Source organism: Triturus cristatus, chromosome 9, assembly GCF_964204655.1.
Source record: "Triturus cristatus chromosome 9, aTriCri1.1, whole genome shotgun sequence".
Taxonomy (NCBI): domain Eukaryota; kingdom Metazoa; phylum Chordata; class Amphibia; order Caudata; family Salamandridae; genus Triturus; species Triturus cristatus.
Window position 1 is genome coordinate 239668099 of NC_140592.1, and position 17084 is coordinate 239685182.

At 43.3% G+C, this 17084-nt stretch overlaps 1 protein-coding gene and 1 long non-coding RNA gene across 9 annotated transcripts in view; one reads left to right on the top strand and one right to left on the bottom strand.

Moving 5' to 3' along the window:
• The window catches only part of IQSEC1 (IQ motif and Sec7 domain ArfGEF 1), a 787671-nt gene that overhangs the window by 367375 nt on the left and 403212 nt on the right, over window positions 1–17084 (top strand). For 2 of the 8 annotated variants that reach the window (XM_085624833.1, XM_085624835.1), the window contains exon 1: window positions 13500–14872. The exons of the other annotated variants lie outside the window; for them this stretch is intronic. The gene's annotated coding sequence lies outside the window, so the exon portion shown is untranslated. Of the gene's footprint in view, window positions 1–13499; window positions 14873–17084 lie in introns of those variants that run through there. 8 annotated transcript variants of the gene reach the window in all.
• Window positions 1–17084, bottom strand: part of LOC146797672 (uncharacterized) — a 118788-nt gene that overhangs the window by 94832 nt on the left and 6872 nt on the right. The window lies entirely within an intron of this gene.

Sequence of the window (17084 nt, forward strand, 5' to 3'; positions counted from 1 at the left end):
GTAGATGTTTCCTTTGTTACCACTACAAAAGAAAGTACTGCCAGATGTTGCACCAACTATTCCAACGACCTTCAACAGCATCTTCTGCTTCAACATTCCAATGTTTGTCTTTCTGCTTCTCCCTTTTTAGTTTAGAACATTCCACTCTCAGAGAGTGGAATGTTCTAATAGCTTTATAGCCTTTCTGCCACAGGGTATATCGGTTGGTAATGGCCCTCTCATTATGGTTAAGGGCCTTCAACAACCAGTATAGCCCTGGACAGCGGGTTATAAGGCTATAATTAACTACTATCAGTGGTTGGCAGCCAATTGCAGATGATACAGTATCATAATAGCTCCTTTATACTGCTTAATCCTTTTATACTCACATAAGACATATCTGCTATTGGTCTTGTCCCTCAACCAGTACTGTACTGATCCATAAAGCGGCCATCTCTAACTGAACAGTCATGACGTAACTGAAGAGATCTGTAACATACTGCTGGCTAATCAAAGGACTCTAATCTAGTTCACCGCTCAGGTCCAAACTAGTTACATACTATGAGTGCTTCTTTATTCCTCACAATGATATTCAGGTATGGGAGGATAGTAACAAAGTCCACCCAGGCAGATCTCCCCAGCACTCCTCTCTCCAAACATGCCAGATCAGGAATATGAACTTTAAACAAAATATCAGGTTGGACAACCCTGCGCAGTAACCATCTAAGAGACTATCATCATTAGGAATACCATAAAGGGACTTGCAGAGGTGCTCAAAGCTTCCCACTTAATGAAAATCATAATCTGCGCATCTGTCTCTCACACCTCTTCATCCACCACACTGCTAAATACTTGTCCCATACCATGAAACTGCTCCGCGGTGGTTATCACGCTTTACATGGAAACACTTCCCAAATAGGATCAAAAACAAAGACAGCATTCCTCCAAGCACACACCCTATAAAACGACTCTTTGTTTCCATGTAGACAAGCGCTTCACTGCCCCACATAGGGGTAGTATGTGCTATATAGATTTTGCTAAATAATGCAATACAGTACTACACAATAGCATAACTCATGTGTGCAGATCTGCCACAAGTGATATTCTAATTATTACCATTGTTTAGGGTATGAGAGGGGCATCAGGACCCATTTGAGGCTTTGCCTCTCATAAGTCATGGCCTTTCCCAACACTCAATGGTGTTAACAAATAGCATATTACTGTCTGGTCCTCTGCATATAAACTATTTATGTTTTCTTGTGTTATGTTATGTTTTAGCCCTGTATAGCTCTCAATGATTTGTGATGAAGACTGGGACTGAAAAAGTGGTATTACCAGCACTTTCTTCCATTCAGGGGCGGCTCCTCCGTTATGGCGGAGGAGCATCGCCCCACTGCTGGAGCCAGCAGATGAAAACATCATGTAAAATAAATGATAATAAAACAGTTTTATTATCATTTTATTTTTCATGATGGAGCCGAGTCTTGGGGCAGGGCCATCCTCTGACAGCAGCAAGGATGGAGGAGTGGTGGGAACTGTAAGTGCACATCAGTTTGGCCGGCTGTCTTAGGACAGCCAAACCGACATGCACACTTAGATATCTCCAGGTTTTTGCATGGAGAACAGCAGGCACATGCTCCCCGTCCCTGTGGGAGCATAAAACCAGCACATTCCACCCAATCCCGGCGCTTCTTTCATACTAGGTAATAGTATTACCAGCATGAGAGCAGCGTCTGGACTGGGCATGGGGAGTCTGGGAGCCTGTGCAACAAGATCAGATGGGCACCGAGGCGGCGGGCAAGTTTTCCTTTCTTTTTTTATTATTGCCCCACGCTGCCACACCATGTTTCCCTGCTAGCAGCCGCCACTGCTTCCATTTGCTCATAACGCTAGGTGGGGCATTAGAGGCAGAATGCAGAGACATGGAAAGCATCCTTGGGTAAGATAGAAACATGTCAGTTGTCATTCGGGTAACCACACTGTTGTCTGTCCGGAACTTTTCCTTTCTAAATTACGGATGTGGAAAGTGGGGCTGCTTTTAATAGGAGCAGCACGCACCTTCCTTCTTCTAAGAAAAAAACAGCATGGTCCCATCAAAGATAAAGCTGTGTGCCTGAGAAATTCCAACTCTCTCCCAGGCAAAGCACTGTCAAAGCACCCAGTATAAACAATTCCTTAGTAGACTGCCATCTAGTGGTCAAGCACAAGTATGCAAATACGTGACATGGTGAGCTCTCCCAAATATGTTTTATTATTCATACTTTTATTAATATGCGAAAAGCTTAATTGCATTCTTATTTGGTCTGCATTTTTTCAATAATTATGTCAATTCATACAGAGATGTAAAAAGGGAAGGTGGACAAAAAGAACCGATGGTGAAGCTCGCCGACATAACATTTAGGCAAAGTTGAACGATCTAAGCGACAGGGCCTATTGAAACGTGTATATATATATTCTCAAGGAATCACAATCCGACGTAGCAGATTAAGTCGAACCCACACCATCAGTTTCTGCAGGTACGTTTTTTAATCAGATTGCAGACAAGGACGACGCGTTTCGACCATGTCCGTGGTCTTGGTCACATGACCTCCGCCTCCAGTTACACATTATTTAAAGGTGCAGTCAGCATTACACATTGTAATAGAGATAAAAGGAAATAAATGTTAACGTCACATTTTTGAAAACAATAGTTGGTGCCAAACTGTGTTAATGTGCTTAAAATCAAACTCGCAGATTCAGTTTTCAAGTGCATTGCAAGCATGTTATTTTAGTAATGGTTTGTTCTGCAAATTGTAGACAGAATGTTTTCACCTGGTGTGTAATGCGCTAGCGTTAGTAATGCTATACCAGTGATAGTCATTGTTTGATGGGTCTAGTGCCCGTTTTGTGCTAGCCAACATCAGTAATATTTAATCAAACGATGGTCATAAGTTTTTTGGGGTCTAGTACTCTGTGTTAGTAGTAAGGAGAGGGGAAAGACTCAATGTTAAAGGATATTTCGCTATTGATCCTATTCTGTTCAGAATCATGGCAGTTCGGAAACATGAGTCTATACATTCATTCATTCATATATATATATCTATATATATTCGGATGAAACCCTTGCTCGTTTTTTGTTATGAAATGATTATTTCGTAGCAGCATCTATGTCATCAACGTGCTATGGCATTTTTATTTCACCCCGCGCCCTGATAAACCATTTATAAACCAGACCAGATTTTAACACATCAGTCCAGGCCTTTGTTTACCCGCATCTCCCAAACAAGATTCAATGCTTACGACTGAGGCAGACCACTAATTCCTGAGAATTACCTTTCTTGCATTAGCATTAGCACTGCACACAGAACAAAGACTGCCAACCTTGAGAGATGATGACGTTTGTTTTCATCACCAGGGACTGCCAGTGCAAATGAACATATTTTTTCTTTCCAAAAAGTACCCAGTTCGTTATTGCTCCATATTTAAATCCAGTTGATCGACATTTTCAGGCTGACATATCCAACCAGTGCTAGCCTTGATAAAAAAATACCTGATTTTAATGTGTTTTGGGTGTCCAATAAACAATGTGGTTAATCATAAGAATACAGAGCCCCATATGTGCACTGGTTGGTATATTATGGGCAGTATCCTGCACCTGAGGCCAATATATGTATCCATATAGGAACTTTAAGCCAGTCTTCTTCAGCCAGTGAACTGAAGTTGTAATTCATGTTATAGTTCCACCCACTACGACATAAGGCAATGCGTCAGCCCACTTCAGCCAATGGATAACTTCACAGTGAGCGGCAGCATCCTGTTCTTTTACAAAAAGCACATCCTTATATAAAGTAGCTCCCTTCAGTGCAAAGGACCACTATGGCAATGCATGCTTTTTGAGGCCATATATTGGCGAAAGCCCAGCAGCTACCACAACAATAACAGTGTACAAAAGCGGCGACAAAGCAAAAGAAGTATTTCCAAAGTTTGCCAGCCTTCTCCATACCTATTGGCTTTGCCAATGCTTGTTTGACTAGAGATGAAGCTGGTAGATGCACTGCATGGTTGTTTTGTTTCGGGTTTGTAATGATACAAGGTGGCACTTTCTTGCCAACATGAAGTATTTTTTTATGTCTTCATTATATCAATTAAAGCAAATAATCCCTTTCATACTGTGTAACCCTAACGCATTATATTAACTCCCCACCCGCTCCCTGTGATGATGTAATTGAATTGGGTATTTTTGAGCATCCTCTTACTCTATATTACAAAAAATATTCTTCAAAATGTAACACTTGAATCCCACCAGAAGAAATCTGACTTGCAAGCTATGTGTTCAATGTTTTGTTATGAGCGCACTTCTACAATTTGTAATGCACTGTATCCCTTTAGGAGTCTGAGCTTCCTTTCAATGTGTATGTGAATTTTGTTATTGAACTGAGTCAGGTTGTAAGGGTGTAGTGTGTTCCAATAGTGAAGGATGGTTTAATAATGGTTTGTTTTGGTTCATGTGGAAATTAAAATGTGGTTGATCCCGTTAGGGACTTGTGTAGGGTACCAAATGTAAGAATGTGTGTGATGACGACTTTCCCATTTATTTTGTTACACGGAGTGACCAGTAGACTACCTTAGTCAACCAACTTAACCAGCTTTCTTGCAACGTTGACAATATTCATGAGAATTGCCTTCCTTGCATTACCACTGCACACAGAACAAAGATGTTGCCAGATAGAATTTAGTGTGATGTGTTTAAGCTGACTTGTTATGAAGGGGTCTAAGCTGTGTGTTTCTTTGATGGGAAAATGCTGTTGAGGTTGCCCGGTTTGTCAAGTATATGACTCTATTGCCATGTTGTGGGCGTGATGGTTGGAGGAGGTCTGTCTAGCATGTTCTGGAGCTAATGAGATCAATAATACAGGACTGAGTTATATACATTGTTGGGTGATAAGTTTTGTTGGGAGTCTGGTGATATCTAGCCGCACTGAATAGCTGAACTCTGTTGGATGTATGCAAGAAGGTCTGTCTAATGTGTTCTGATGGGCGGTGTACTGTGCTGTGGGAACACAACAATCAGTCTAAGTAAAACAAGTAGTTGTCCTGTGTGTTTCCAATACTGCGCTGACATACTGTGCTAGCACTTTCAACATGAATACTGTTCCTATTTTTCGTGTCGCTGTGTTGCAGCATGTGTATTACTGTGTTCCTTATATGATGGAGGCGGGGTCTCTGAACATGCATTAAGATAGTGATTGGATACAAATGAGTAAGGTGGTGGGGGAGGAGATTAGCAGTATTGATTAGGTTTCGTATTTGCGTGACATATGTAATTCTGCTGACCATTTCTAACTTCTGAACCATGTCACTGTCCTATGTCACATGACCTGCCCTTGTCCATACTAAAAGTAGCCATGGTGGAAAGGAATATGAAATTGCCTCTTATAGCCCTCTAAGCCTCTTAAATGTTGATGATGAGAGCCTTGCCAAGGTGCACTCTATAGGTTTTATGGTCTGGTCCTTACATTGACTAATTCTGATCAGGAGGATTTATCCAGGCCAAGTCCCGTAGTCACAATATAAGAAGGCTCTTTTGTAGAAATCAAATTACAGCAGTGAAAGTGATACTTTTAGTATTGCTCACTCTTGATTCTAGAAAATCAACTGCCATGACCTAATGGGAATGTATGCTTTGGTTTAGTACAAAAGTCCTTAGGTTCATCAAACTGATCTACAGAGGCCCTTGTAAAGGTAAAAACTGTTTGCACCACTTTGGCTTAGATCTGGACGCATAACGTGGCTCGCAGTTTATCTCTACTCTAGTTTGTCGTTATAGTCACCTCTGGTGGATGGTATATGTGTAGACTTGAGCACCAATAAACGTTTGTGGTGTCATCAGCAAATATTGTCACTGTATGCGGATGACCTAATGGTACAATATAAAAAAGGTCCTCCGCAGTACACTGAGGGTGCAGGTTTTGTGAGATGCAGGGTTAGCTAGATTTGGTACCAGGAGCTCCCTCTCACTAACTTAACCGTCAAATCAGATGACATGCAGTTTAAATGTCCTCTGATGGATCAAAGGCATATGCAGGCTGTGATGGCCAATAAGAGTGCTGAGGTGGTCAATGAGCAGGGAGGGATTATGGGGATATAAAATCAGGAGTTGGACATCTAGCAAGACTGTAAAAAAAGAGAACTGTGAACTAAAAGGGCGTAGAGAATTTTTGCTTTCAAACTTCATGCATAACAATAACATATTTTATTAGTGTTTGCGAACACTGTGTTGCTGTTCGGTAGTACAGTAGATAAGAAGTATGTATTCCCAATCCATATTAGCAGTCTTGAAAACAGTACAGGCTGTCTGATTCACCAGGATCATAACCTGTGAAATTATGATTAAGGCTCCCTGTTTTCCGATTTTACAGATTTTTACAGATGAATACAGACAGAAAACCATGTATTTTCCTGTCTATATTTATTTTTAAATGTGCAAAAAACGGAAATTGGGTTGTTTTGAGTGATTCTAAATGCTATTAATCATGACAGCCAGACCAATAGCTATGTGGATTGACAAGGAAGGGGATTTAAACAATAAAAGAATTTAGTAAAGAACCTTAAACAGCAGTAAATAGGCACAGCCTTGGTACATACATTTTCATGTTTTCTTATAAGTGCATTTTTTATCATCTGAGTGTGTATATATCAGTGAAACCTGTCAGGTGTTCAGGCACTAGTGTACATTAACTGTTTAAATATATGCAGAAATATACACATTTAACCTTCATTTTTCACAAAACCTAAAATAAATATGGATAAATACGGGTAAAATTAGCAAAAAATAAATATGGATACAGACAAAAATGACAGAAATATAAATACCATAAAACTGGGAGCTCTAGTTATAATTACTCAGAACTCCACAGACCAAATCAGAAAGGGCCTAATCAACCGAGCTATCAAGAGTGTGGTGAATTAAATATGGCAGCATAATGGCTGACAGGGGTTATGCTCAGACAATCTAGTACAATTCTGTCTGTCCAGTGTCTGTTTGCAGTCTGCTTCTTGATGCATAGACATGGTTGCTATCATGCTATGTGCCCTACATCCACATTCTAGTGAATGACAAAAATGTGATTTCCATTTGATAGTGATTTGCTTTAAATATATACTGCATTTTTCTAGTTAGATCAATTCTAATCATGAACAGAATTTAGATAGTGTGACTCTGAAACAAACAAGGAATGCTGAACTATTGAACATTGAGGAAACTCACTATAGAGTTCCCTTACCAGCGTTAAAGCTGTATTTAGGAACAGAATATTCAATTTATGCTAACACTATAATATTACAACATTAATTATGAATTCGCTTTGTTCAATTTTATCATACGCAATCATGGATGCATGCCTGAAAGTTATATTGTAAACAATCACTTCGCCTATAAGTGTTAGCATCATTTGGAAATTTAAATGATCCGATACTAATACAGAGACCACTATCAGAGCACGAATACAATCAACAACCAGCATAGTGTCATTATTTTGAATGTATGTGAATGCTGTGAAAAAAAATCTAATCAAACCCGTTCCAATGATCTGTTATCGTCAAATGGCTTTTGACATATTTTTCACGTACAATAGCATTCACCTAGCTAAGGAAACCAACCATTTCGTCTAGGGTAGCTTTTCCCTTCACTTCTAATCCTCCTCCATTTTAATGGCACTCCTTATGAGCAACCCCTCCAGTTCCACTACCTTTTCTCCACCTTTTAATTTTATTGGGAAAAGACCTCCCTCAACCCTCCACATTCCTCCTCCTTCTCGTTTCTGCCACAGAAACTCACTACTTTAACAACATTTTTGTTTTATAAAGAACTGTGGTTCTCATGTTTTTTATATCTTAAATATATTTATTGTAGATGAATTAAAATGAGAATTTACCTCACGTGATCAGCCTTCTTGAGTGCTTTGGCCCCTGCATTAACTGGAGTAAGTCTCATTGTTCCCGCTGCTCAAAGAGGCGCCCCTACCTCAGGATCTTGGGAGACTTGCCTGGGAGGGGACATGTTTATGAAAGTATCTTGGGGTTGGAATTTATCATGAGCCCTCTGCCCCTTAGAGGGTAACATTGGTGTGGGAGTCTTCACATGTGTGTGGACTTCTGGAAGACCCTGCCACTATCTGTGGTGGGCCCTATAGCGGCAGCAAAGATGGTGGCACTCCCCCAATTAATATACTTCTTCTCTAAGCTGCCTATAGTGATTCCCCTTAGCTTTTACCGTGAACTTGACTCATTGTTGATCAGTTTCATATGGGGAACAGGTAAGTGTAGAGTGGCGTGATCTAAATTACAACGCTCCACAACTATGAGGGATTATCTGGTCCAGATTTTGAGGCCTACTTTTTGGTGGCGCAATTGCAGTGATTTGCCCAATAGAGCCATTCACAAAGACCTGCTGAGGAGGCGAATGTGGGATTAATGCCAAATCCCTGTGTATTGTACCGCATTCTTCTAACTCCGAGGAGACCCTCTCAGGAGATTCCCTGTGCACTGCAAGTCGTCCTACACTGCTGGTGTCGTGCCCTCCATCGCACCCGTGTTCTCCTGCCCTACGCCCGGATTTCCAGCTGAGGGGTCTGGAGCATATTATACAGAGCAAGGGATTGAGGGGCCTGGTGGGATAGTTTGCCTATAGGGCACATCATATTGTGGACCATTACAGAGATGTGGAACGTCTAACGTTTTAAGATTTTCAACTACTTTTAATACCCCGATTGAGTCAGTTTCTACTACATTGGGTGGTAGTTGCCAAGGTGTGTCTTCTTTGGGGCATGGGCTTGGAGGAGCCCCAGCAACACAGAGCTTGCCAGGCACAGTGTACCACGTAGGGCCGCATTAGGGCAGTGATGTGGTACAGCATGATATTGTTACACCCTTAGTAGGGCTTCGCAAAAAATGCGGAAGATCTTGTACTTCCTATTACAGAAGCAGATTGGGCCAAGCTACTTGCCTGCACCTAAACAATATTTAGAAATGCTAGATTTAAGCTGATTAACTTTTATTATCTGCATAGGGTGTATCTAACCCCGGTAAAAATTTCTTGGATCTTCCATGCTGCTGATGCGGCTTGCCCTCAATGCGGAGAACAAGGAGCGGAGATGCTTCATATGGTGTGGTCCTGCCCCCTATTGGAGGATTTTTGGACGGAAATAGTGACTTGTGTTAATGAGGTGACACAGAGATCAATTGACTGTGCACCCCTGACATGACTCCCGGGGGGATTCCCCAGACCTGTGAAACACAAGAATACTAAAGGGTTCATAGAGCTGGCTCTGGTCCAAGCTAGGTGTGAGATTACCATGCTCTGGAAAGCCACTAGGGCCCCTAGGTTTGAGAAATGGAGGGAGAAATTGATCCAGTGGGCAGGCTATGAGAGTGTACTGTTAGAAATAAGGAAAGGTAGGGGATTAATGAATAGGGCTAAAGCTTGGGATCATTTACAGGACTGTCTTAGGGAACCTGACATGGATGATATCACTTGGGATGGATGCACGTAGCAGCAAATTTGAACATACGTACCTTGGTGTGGAAGGTGCAGTGACGCTCTGTCATACCATTCTTTTCTATGCCCCCAGGCTTGAAAAAGTTCTGTGATTTTTTAATTAACAGGTTAGGGACCCGGGGTTTTCAATAAGGGGGTGGGGGGAAAGGAGAGGGAGTTACTGTCTAGTCTTAGTAGCGTTGTTTTCTTTGATATGCAGTGATGCATTGTTACCAAATGTAGATGTAATTACTTGTTTTTACATGTATCTCCTGACAAACTCATTTGGGATATGTTTGTATTATTTGAAATGTGAATAAAATTCTATTTAAAAAGAAACAATTTCGGACCTACTGTTAACATATAATTAATACAGCATGTTCATCATTAAACTAAGCCTTTCTGTACATCTTTTAGCCTGAGCAAGCTTGTCTGGGTGAAACTATTGTCAGCTATATTGTTTGTTCAACTTTTATGTCAGAAAAAACACCAAACTGTTGTAATTATTTGGCTGCATGTTTGTTCACTTCATCAAGTTGTCACACATACGACGAAATGTGTCACACATGCTCACACCTTCAGAATGTCAACTCCCTTCACCATCTGGTACAAAAGCAAAAGTGATCGAGCAAAACTAATTAAAATGGGCGTAGGCCAATTGTAGATTTATAAATGATGTGTGTTATTTAAAGGAAACTAAAATGGAGTTCATATCGTCCTCGTCTTTCATCAATATTGTAATTGTATTATAATTAACTCCCACTACAGTTCATAAAATATATATTTTGAAAATATGTAAATTGGGAACCCCAGTATTTTTTTGTATAATGAGCCTCCTAAGGAATTTAGCCGAGCATGACAGCCCTCTTTCAGCTTCTTACCCCAAATCAGAACACGGCAATTCCAATTAGTTTTAAATATTTCGTGTATTGTGAGTCTTGCTAGCAGGATCCTTTAATGTGAAATTTTAATTCAATTCCTTATTATAATTATTGTGGTTCAGGTAAGAGCCTCCTCCCTTTGGCATCTTGAGGGCATCCTCCATTTTAACCCGTTGAGTGCTCATGACGAGCTCAGCTCGTCAAGAGTCACAGTGGAGCTGTGCTCATGGCGAGCTCAGCTCGTCATAACAGCCGCGGCCCGCCCACGCGTGATTAATTCCCCGCCTGTGCGGGAGAATTAATCAGTGGGCGGGGTCATGACGAGCCGAGCTCGTCACGAGCACAGCGGCGCCGCGGCCCCCCCATCCCCCTGCACCGCGGGGGAATTACCCCCGCAGGGAAGGGGTTAATGTGGTCCTTTTATAAGCATATTGTGCTCATCGAAGGCCATCTTTGGCATATTACAAACATCACAGGTGTTTTAGCAGCCCTGACGTAAGATGCACCCCCTTGGTGACTGGTGGGCACTTTGGGCATGGTGGTGCTACTGTGTGGTGTATTGTGGGCATCATTGACATTATGAGTTGACCTCCTTGGCATATGACAGTCATCCTAGGCTGTGTGATGCCTCTAGCATGCAGTGGACAACTATTGCTTCTGATGAGATTGCTGATAAAGGGTGGGCATATCGGACATACATTTGGTAGCCAACACGTGCATATGGTGGGCATCGATGACATTTGATTGTGATTCATGAGTATGTGAGGCAGGCCCTGTATGACAGCAGCAAATGTAAGTACTTGTTTAAATTGACAAACTGGTATTTGGGGACCAAAGTTGTGGATTTAATATAGAACAAATTACTGATAATTCGATGATTTTTAGAAAAAGGCAACCCTTTGTTCCGACATTGAGTTAACTTGCCCTAAAGAAAAGCTTGTATTTTTGTTCTAAATGGTGTGTATTTTTAGAAATTGACAAGTGGATGTAGGCAAGAAAATTTGAGCATACCCATAATCTGTGTAAAACTGGTGTTTATGTGATAAATCATGCTGTGCTGAGCCTATATTTTGCTGATTTTAAAAATGTTTGTGTTAGAGGGCACTTTCTGCTTATGACTGTTATTGTATTAATCATTGTATTGGAGGCAGTTCATCATCTATATTGATTAAACATATTATGACATCATTACTGCTGGTGTCTGAGATGGAGACATGCTCCTCTAACATTGGTGTAAAGCTTATTGATATGTCTCCTGTCTGAGCCAGTAAGACCTCTGTACCCTGACTATTAACTTTAGTGCCTTCGGGGTCTATTCATAAATGTATTTTGGAGAACCTAGTGTTGTTCTCTCTGCCCAGCTATCTACTGACTGAGATCCTGATATAATTTTCCTGCCAAGCAGATTTTTTGTTATAAGATATGACAGAAGATATATTTATAAAGGAAAAAAAATAGGAAAATTAAAGGATGTGAAATGATAGGCCTTGTCAAACTGCATAATATTAGATTAACTGCCTGTAAAACCTATGGCTTTTGCCAACTGTTGTGGGAATGTAACAGAAAAACATGCTTTGCCACCAGGTTTCGGCAGTGAAACTGCAACACCTTTAGGAAGTTTGTACTTGTTGGGCATGCTAAGAACGAATTGGACTATTTTATACCTGCCCATTAAGAACTGCTTGTAAAGCCCGTGGGTATTAATCCAAATTATTTGAAAATTGTGCCTGCATTTAAAAATTGAATCGCTGATTAGAACCTTCATAAACCTTTCCCTGGGAAGTGACGAATGTGCGCTTCACTCACTCCATAAAATTCAGCTCAGCTTTAAAGGTTCACCTGTCGCTACTCATATTTACACAGAAAAGGCTTATGATGTGTAATGCTAATTTGTGTTAAGCCACAACGGTTCTCTTGTCTCCGTTCCACCACGGAAGAGCCTCTTCAGTAGACTCCTTTCACTTCCCTCTGACGTGCGATTTCAAATTATCCTGTATGGAAGGTGTCTGCACCTGCAGTGGAACAAGGCTCTCCGTGTGCGGCCAGGCTGAGTCAACTTTTACATAAGGACCTTCTTCCTGTCAGAGGAGTGATCCATCACCCATGAGTCACAAGCAGTCCATGCCATACATTCAGGTCACATGGATCCATCCTTTGAATTCCAAAGCAGAGAACTTCTGAACTCATTCAAAGAAATCTGTTAACTTACACCCGCCTACGGTGTCCAGCGCATCTGCCGTGGTGCCTGTCTGTGCCCGAAGAGGACCTGTCGGTACACAGGAGAGCCCCTCCTCGCTTTTGAATTCCGCAAGAAGATGGCTTTTCAAGTAGTCTCAAAAGGCCCTAGGTGTGGCTAGGCTCATACCTGCTCAGCTACAGGATACCCTCGCGGGTGTAAGTGAGCTCTACACGTCTCCATAACATAGCATAGCAATGACTGAACGGGAAGGTTCAAAAAGTAGCAAAAATGTGTGAAAAAATGTCTTATTTGCATTAGAAAAGACTGATGCCTGTGATCACCTACACACATCATATAAAGCATTAGCAGCCCTTCGTGGAGAAAACTCCCCCAAAATATGCCTCGTGGAGCTCTAGCAGTGCACATTTTAACTGAGTAACACTAGTGACCTTTTCTCTTGTTCATTACACGGATATTTATCCCCCATGATGTTAGTCACCCTTTTATAGAGGTTGTTTGGTATTAGCTTTCCACTTTTACTTTCATTATTCTTAAAGTATCACAAATATTAGACTGATTGGCATCAAAGAGGGTGAAACACGTCAATGATTGTAGGCTACCTTTGAGGTGTCCATATTTGACCGGTAGTCACATGTAAAGCGACATTATTCTTCAAAATGTGGTCGTTGCCTGTCTGCGAGCCTATAGGAACATGGCTTCCATTGGTGCAGCACGTGCTGTGGCTCCAGGGCCCAGAGGCGTGAGACGCCCGTTGACCCCTGATAATTGCTGGTGTTCGTCATGGAAACAACAGCGGGGGGGGGGGGGGGGGGGCAGTTCCTTCCTTGCACAAGGGCCCTTGACGCACTGTCTAGCTGCTGCATACCTATGCATGAAATCGGCGGTTGAAATCCTTCAAGAATGTGCAGAAGGAGGGCTTTGTGTTGAAAGTACTTAAACGGGTTTATTTGTTTCTGTTCGACGCCACAGGTGGCTGAAATACTTTACATGTTGGGAAATATTTACGAATTGAAATAACCACAGGTGACCGAGCAAAAAATAAATAAAAAGAATGAAAGGTCGTGTTTCTTTTTGGACGATGAAAAACAGGGGGGCTTCCCGGGGAATGCTCGCGCAGACAGATCTGTTTCTTATTGTAGCGAACAGTAAAGCCTGGATAATCTTACACAAACAGTCTTTGGGGCTAAACCACTGGGTCACGGGCAGACTCAACGATCTTAGTCAGAAGTACGGAAGCTTCTGGAACACAGGCCCCTGTGACTACCCGCACGGCCGCTTGTCTTCACCATACAACAAGAATACAACTTCATGCGTGCAATGATTTTCTTTTAATGCGCCATGTTGCCTCCAGTCACCCCTGCCTCAAACAGTAACATAATCTCCTCAGAATTACAGTTTACCAGATTACCGCCGCGCGCAGAGGCCTCGCTCCTCAGACACCGATCTCCATCTGGAGGGCGGCTTTGGCGGGCCGGGCCGCCCCCTCTCTCTGCACGTTCTGCTTTTTTTCCAGTAAGGTAGTGAAACTATTAATTTAAAAAAGGCACATGTGAGCGTGGACTTTCCAGAGGGTGGAAGCTGGTTCCCCTCTGTGAAACAAAGCACTGATGGTATGCACGGTAACCCAAGAAGGCAGAAACCCGAGAGCCGCCATCAGCCGACCCGGAGAGTTAAACGAAAGAGTTTTATTATTTATTGACACAGCCCTTCGGATGGGGGGGCAGCAGCAGCGGCGGCCGCGGGCTGAAGTGTCCCATCTGACGTCTGCGGAATGTAGAGTTCGGACTCCAGGCCGGAGCGGCGTGTCCTGCGAGGGTCGCTGGGTGCAGGTAATGTGACAGGCGTCCTCGGTCCTGGACGTGGCAGCACCGAGGGGAGGGCCCGGGCCTCCTCTCTGCCCCACCGCACACCTTGTTAAGCCACCCGGCCTCGGGAGGTAAGATCCAATGTGCTGACACTCGTCTGATCCGCGGATCTGTGGACCTGCAGGAGGAGGCTTTGAGGGTGTCTGGGAGGTAAAGCCCTGCCTGTGTGTGGTGCCGGAGGAGCGTGGTGCACCTTAACCCGTCCCTGTCCGAGGCTGGCAGCCGGGCCCGCCCTGCAGGAGTCACAGTGTGAGGAAGAGGCAGATACCTCCGGGTGAGGAAGCTGACATTTCACTCACTGCTCCCTCCGGCTGCCAAGGGGAACTGTGCCGGCCGCCGCGAGGACAGGAATAGACCAATGGACGGCTAGCACGGTTCAGAGGATCGACCACCACTGCTGAACCGGATCCCCAGCACTGACCGGGACGACCGGGTAAGTACCCCTCACACTGCCCCTCCCGCGATAGAACACCTGTCACGTCTTTGAGAATGACGTTGACAGGTGTCTGTCTTTAGATATGTGTGGAGTCTAACAGATTTTTTTTCTTGTGATATACACCAGCTTTCTTTTGGATAGCGCTTCATACCGCCATTTCCAGTTTGTAGGCGCAATAGGCGTCACTATTTAATAAGTTATGTGATAATTAATTGTCTGGTTGTTAAAGCTCGTCCAGTTATGATACCTTTGCATTCATTGAATTCGATGCTATTTCAGGTTATAGCAGATAAAACAAAGAAAACTGTTGTAAATTGACTATTGAAACTGAATGGGATAATTTTAAACACGCAGGATCATTTATGACGCAAGGAAATTACACAGGAACGAATCATTTAGGTGACATTAACTTAATGTGAAGCAGTCATTCAATCAGGAGTTTGTATAGCGCTACTACGCACCCGTGAGGGCCCCAAGGCGCTAAGTGCATTCATTGCCCTGACACTAGACAATTATTGCTTCCCTTTACGCACCTGTTAGGTGGAGGAATGGGCATTTGCAGAAACTGATTACAATGTGTGCACAACCCATAGCTGGAAATCAGGCGCGCACACAGTTTGCACCCAATTTTTCCCGACACTTAGAATGAGGATGTAAATGATATTCATAGTATCGACCTTTCAAGGATGAAAGGTCAAGTATAACAAGTAGGATTTGAACCTGTAACCACAAGGTCAAACGCAGACATCTGCGGTGAATTTTACTAGCCTCATAAAAACAAAAGTGCCTTCGTTTTCATTATAATGGACTACAAATCCCAGAATGCAAAGCACAGCGTGGAACTGGGCGAGCTACTCATGCCAGATGTAGGATAAGAGTAGATCATGGGCATAACAAAACCATATCTTTATAGTGATTTGTATTCATGCTCACATGCATAGATGAGCCGACGCTGTCTGCGCTGTCAGTCATCACACGAGTGTCAGATATCTTGCCGCGAGGAGGTTTCTTTAATGCCTGCAGTGCTTAGAAAGGTGCCGTGAAACTGAATGCGGCTTTATCACAGAGCATTGTAAGCAGTCACCGAAAGTGTGTATCGGATTCGGGAACAGTGTGCGCTGTCAGCCTGCCAGCAGTGGGAGGCAAACCTGATCCCTGAAGCAGGAAGATGATGCTAGGGATGTGGCCTGCTCTCATACTTAAAACATTGACATTCAAGGAATGTTGGGACTGGCCAAAAGGTCTGTTTGGGTAATCATTTTTGCAGCTGGGCTGACATGGCTTTATTCCCTGGGGGATCCTTAGAGAAAACCCCGGTCACGTGGTCGACTCAATGCCCAATGAAAACGCAGAGTTTGAGCAGATAAGTAGTGACTGTTCACTGGACCGGCGCACACCCTGTCCATTCCTAGACCTCCTCCCCGCAAGGGCTTACGCCTTTTGCGTGGCTTCGGAAAATAATAATGTGTGTGTAGAGCCTCGGGGCGGGCTTGTAAAACAATCAACTCTTGAAAATGTAGAGTGGGTATTTCTGAGAAGATAGGCGGTGTCCGTCTGCGTCACTGAGGGACAAAAAGGAATGTGTTTCGCAGTCTTCCAGCCTCTACCTGTGTGGCTGCTGTGTTCCACACACACGCCTAACTGTGCGTTCACCTTTAATCGCTTTTCATTATGCGGCTGTGTGTCCCAGTAATGAATGGGGGACTTCATGCCGTCTGGAGCCGTGTGTTTTGGGATTCTAGTGTGCTGGTTAAGCTCTTGGAATAGGAGCATTAAATCACACGGTGGCACAGTTTGCCAGACAAGAGGCACCCAGCTGTAGTTCTCCAGAGTAAACACCTCACAGACACGGCTTTGTGCAGCTGTTGGGTGCGTAGACTGGGCCGGCTGTGTGCTGCATCGCCCTGCAGAGGGCGCTGTGCATGCTGGGGTGGACTGTACAGCCCCCACCTGTAAGTTCTGCCCCTTCACGTCACTCTCGTGCTACTCCCTGAGTCACGTGGTCAAGTTTTAGTGGTAGAGCGAAAAGAAAAACGAATGAATGAATGAAATTAAATTTATAAAAGCGCGAACTTAGCCCAAGGGCGTCAAGGCGCTAGATGCAAACCATAAGAGGACGAGAGAAAGGGAACATGCTCATACTGAAGGACTACGAAAAAGCCAGGTCTTTAAGGCCAAGAACAATTTCTTCATTGGCAGGGGACGGTCG